The sequence below is a fragment of the Rutidosis leptorrhynchoides genome, chromosome 9, assembly GCF_046630445.1.
Source record: "Rutidosis leptorrhynchoides isolate AG116_Rl617_1_P2 chromosome 9, CSIRO_AGI_Rlap_v1, whole genome shotgun sequence".
NCBI lineage: Eukaryota > Viridiplantae > Streptophyta > Magnoliopsida > Asterales > Asteraceae > Rutidosis > Rutidosis leptorrhynchoides.
In genome coordinates, this window is record NC_092341.1 from 344,727,399 (window position 1) to 344,732,568 (window position 5,170).

Sequence of the window (5,170 nt, forward strand, 5' to 3'; positions counted from 1 at the left end):
CAAAAGAATCACCGAAGACTGAAAAGTCATCCATGAATACTTCCATAAAATCTTCAATCATATCATGAAAAATAGCTACCATACACCTTTGTAAGGTGGCAGGAGCATTGCATAAGCCAAAGGGCATACGTCGATAAGAGAAAGTACCATAAGAGTATGTAAAGGTGGTTTTCTCTTGGTCCTCGGGTACTATAGGGATTTGGAAATATCCCGAGAAACCGTCAAGAAAACAATAAAAGTTCTTTCCTGCTAACCTTTCCAACATTTGATCAATGTAAGGAAGGGGAAAATGGTCTTTTCGGGTAGCATCATTTAATTTTCTATAATCAATACATACCCTCCAACCCGTGACAGTCCTAGTGGAAATTAATTGGTCATTTTCGTTGGTGATAACGGTCATGCCACCCTTTTTGGGTACACACTGGACCGGACTCACCCAAGGACTATCTGAAATTGGGTAGATAAGACCCGCATCAAGGAGTTTGACAATCTTCTTTTTAACGACTTCTTGCATATTAGGGTTCAGTCGCCTTTGTCTTTGTACACATGACTTATAGTTATCTTCCATTAATATCTTATGTGTACAATAAGAGGGACTTATACCCTTGATGTCATGAATTTTCCATGCTAGAGCCGGTTTATGTGCTTTTAACATGGAAACAAGTTTAGACTTCTCACTTACAGAGAGTTCGGATGAAATGATAACCTGGAGAGTAGAATCCTCTTGAAGGTAAGCATATTCCAAGTGACTTGGAAGTGGCTTTAGTTCCAAAACGGGAGGTTCTTCAATTGATGTTTTACATCGGTACTCATTTTCTAAATCCAACTTTCTGTATTCTTCATCATTTGGCTCATAACCGTTAGCCATTAAGGTGGTCAACATCTCCACTTCTTCCACCATGTTCTCTTCATCACCTTCTGCCAAAATGCATTCTCCCGAACCTTGCAATTCTGGAAATTCCTGCAACAACTCTGAATATGTGTCTATGGATTGCAAATAATAATATTTATCATCAGTAGACTTGGGGTATTGCAAGGCATGGTCAGCGAAAAAGGTAACCTTAATATCCTCAATGCTAAGGGTCAATTTCTACCCATGAACGTTTATCATAGCTCTAGCGGTATTGAGGAAAGGTCGACCCAATATAAGAGGCACACGTGTGTCCTCCTCCATGTCCAAAATTACAAAATCGGCCGAAAATACTAGGGTACCCACTTTCACTAGCATATTCTCTAAAATTCCACGAGAGAATTTAACGGAGCGATCCGCTAGTTGAATTGCCATTCAGGTTGGTTTTAGTACCCCGGGGTCTAGCTTAACATACAATGAATAAGGCATTAAATTTATGCGAGCCCCTAAATCCGCTAATGCTTTAATGCATTCCAAATTTCCTAGGAGACATGGTATGGTAAAACTCCCAGGATCCGCTAACTTTTTTGGTATCTTGTTCATCAAAATTGCTGAAAAATTAGCATTCATGGTGACGGATGAAAGTTCCTCCATTTTCTTCCGATTAGTAAGTAAGTGTTTTAAGAACTTAGCATACTTTGGCATACCTGAAATTACATCAATAAAAGGCATATTTATGTTAATTTGTTTAAACATATCTAGAAATTTTGACCTTTTGGCTTCTAGCCTTTCTTGTTGTTGCTTCCTTGGGTATGGGAGCGGTGGTTGATATGGCTTCACTATGGGTTTCTCCCGTTCTTCCTTCTCAATCACTTGTTCCGGCTCCGTAACCGGTTCATCATTTTTGTTCAACGGAACACTGAAATCAGAATCTTCGGGCATTCTTGGAGCTTCGTATGCTAGACCACTCCATGTGGTGATAACATTGGCGTGCTCATTTTGGGGGTTCTTATTAGTATCGCCCGGTAAACTCCCTGGTTTTCTTTCACTAAGTAAACTAACTAAACCATTCATTTGCTTCTCCAAATTCTGAATTGAGGCTTGTTGGTTTCTAAACTAATGTTCGTTTTTCTCGTTCGTTTGGTTTATGTTTGTAACAAGCTGAGTTTGTGATGCAATCAACTTTTCCAACATACTCTCCAAATTTGACTTTTTCTCTTCCTGTTGGGGTTTTTGATAAAAACCTGGAGTTTGTTGTTGGAACCCACTACTTGACCCTTGTTGGTAATTGGAATTTTGACCTTGAGGGTTGTATGGGTTGTTGAAGTTTCGGTTAAACTGGGCTCTTCCTTGAAATTGATTATTATTTCTTTGGGTTATGAAAGCCACTTCTTCTTTCTGAGCCATTGTTAAACCGGCATCACAATCTTTTCCTAAATGGAGACCACCACAGTATTCACAACCCACCTTCATACTATGAATTTCCTTGGTGATCTTGTCCATATTTCGAGCAACACCGTCTATTTTCACACTTAGGGAACTAAGGTCATCATAAGCACCGGCGCCTTGGACTTGGGCATGACGAGTAATTGGTCTTTTTTGATGCCACTCATGAGAATAATCTGCTTGCTTCTCGATTATCTCATAAGCTTCTTGCTCGATTTTGTCCATGAGTGAACCTCCAGCCTCTTGATCAATAGAAATCCGGGTTGCAACATCACAACCCTTGTAAAAGATTTGGACTTTTTGGAAGGTATCCAAACCATGGTTTGGACAACCTCTTAGCATTTTGGAAAATCGATTCCATGCTTCATACAAGGTTTCCATCGTCTTTTGACAAAATTGGGTAATTTCTTGTTGGAGTCTCGCGGACTTAGAAGCTGGAAAATATTTCTTAAGAAATTTTTCCAACATACCATCCCAAGTTTCTATCGTAGCCTCGGACAATGAATCTAACCAACTCCGGGCTTCCCCATGGAGTGTCCATGGGAAAAGTCTTAAAAATATGGCTTGATCAGTGTCCGGTTGAAGTTTGAATAGAAGACATATCTCTTGAAAAAGACGAATATGTTCGTTTGCATCTTCATTCGGACCACCACCAAATTGACATCTGTTGTTAATCATTTGGAGAATAGGTCCTTTTATTTCAAATTTTACCTCACCAGGTGTCTGAGTAATTGCACTTCCTTGTCCGATTCGAGTTGCCTTCATCGTTGCCGCCATTGATTGTCTTGGTACCACCGGTCTTTCCTCTCTTTCCATTTCAAAATTTGGAGGATGAACGGGTTCACCAAATTCCAAATATCTTGGCTTGGTTGTACTTGATTCTGAATCAAAAGTTTCTTGCTTTGATGAAGATTCAAAAAGTTCAAGTACTTATTTTCGAATTCTTCCAAGCTTTCTATCAGGTTCTGTAAGCGGTGTAAGTAATGGAGAATCTGAACTTCGGGTATGTGGCATATGCAACCTAAAATCTGTCAATCACACAACTAACAAAACTATTAAACGCACCGATTCTATAAGTCTAAAAATCAAAGACTATTCATAATTTAAAAAGAATTGAGAAACTACTTAATCACAAATTAGTTAATAATTCTATTTTGACACAAAACTGTCTGCGGCAGTGGCGCCAAAAACTTGATGTGCAAAACGTGGTATATGAATTGTTGTATAAAATAGTATGGAAAAATACCGATTAAAGATTGCTACACACTAACGGGCAGTGTACCCGATCGTGTAATAGTATAATAAATGGTAAAATCCATGTATCGTTCCAAAGACAATATCTAAGTCAAATTAGGATTATAAACTAAATTGTGATTAACTAATAAAATTACAATTACAAGATATTTTGGTTTGCCCTTTTACGATGGGCGAATCAAGTGATGAATAAGATTAAAAGACAATATTTTTGGTATTTTATGTTTATGAAAGTAAAAGATAGTTTTGATATCAAATTAAGGAAATATGCTCATCTAGACTTTTTACTCTTAATGTTGAATGTTATTTAGGATTAAGATCGGATTGATTGGTTATGCACGAGAACTAATTACTTGGTTCACCAAGAGTAGTCTTGCGCAAACACTCAAACGGGATTACACGACGCAAGTGATGTTCTTGTCATCTAAGACCTCCTATTTGTAATCAACTAATTCAACTAGTTTGAAGACTTGAAGAATGATCAAGTCAATGGTGTGTTATACATGATCCACTCCTATATCAACTAAAGGTTTAACTTAGTTCATTCCCTTGATCTGGTTAAATGCTCAATTCACCCAACCCAAGTAATTAACTAAGTGTTATAATAAGATTCCTATAAACGTCACTAGATAAGGCAAATCACTAACACATGTTAATTAATGGAACTAGGTAGTTGAAAGTGTGTATAACAGATTCTAAGGAATTGGTCATTCTCCTAGACAATTACACATACTAATTAAGCTATTCCAAAGTATCTACAAGAGTCGTTCTTACATTCTTATGTAAATTAATCATTTGAACTCAACTTATCCCTTTTGGTAAAAGACGGATAAACACATGTCACTAGGTGTAAATCAATTCATTAACTTAACAAGATGATGTTTCTTAATTAAATGAACATATCAACTAGTTGAATTGAAAGGATTAAACTTAACAAGAATGGTTCTTTTATTCAAACATCAAACTATCGTGGATAATAACAGTCAATCAATAGTTAACATTCAACATTTTGGTTATTTATCTAGATGAATATAAAATGGAGTAGCCAACAATCATGCTTGAAAACTTAAACAAAACAGTAACAAAGATAGAATTCATTGTAAATACAAGATTGACCTTTTAGGAGTAATCTTGGATGAAGCTCTTGAATGATCCTTGATTCTTCAATGATTTAAGTGCTTGGATGCACTTTGATAAGCCCAAAAATTACTTTGATTCGTATGTTTTAGTCTCTGAACAGAAAGGAAACTGTTGCCCCTTCAAATGAAGCTGGAAAGAGGATTAAAAAGGCTGATTAGTGGTTGGAAAGTGGAGTGCGCCAAGCGCACAATAGAGGTACCCGGCGCGCACTGTTCACCTACTCCACTTTCTCTTTACAGCTCGACATCACACGTTCAAATCTGCTTTACTGGTAAAGGTGCGCGGAGGGGTGCGCTGAGCGCACTACTGTGCTCGGCGCGCACATAGCTTGGCGCATTTTGGTTTTGGCCAAGAAATCTTCTGATCAAAATCTTGCATTGTGCGCTGAGCGCACCTTTAGTGGTGCGCTGAGCGCACCTTTAGTGGTGCGCTGAGCGCACCTTACTGTTCTTGGATTTCTGGTCTTGATTTCGATCTCTG

The 5,170-nt window shown here is 37.9% G+C and overlaps 1 non-coding gene across 1 annotated transcript; it reads left to right on the forward strand.

The window, feature by feature from the left end:
* Positions 1-2,609: 2,609 nt before the first annotated feature.
* LOC139869706 (small nucleolar RNA R71) lies at positions 2,610-2,716 on the forward strand. The gene has a single exon (XR_011766290.1). It is a non-coding gene; the product is annotated as a small nucleolar RNA R71 (small nucleolar RNA).
* Positions 2,717-5,170: the final 2,454 nt, after the last annotated feature.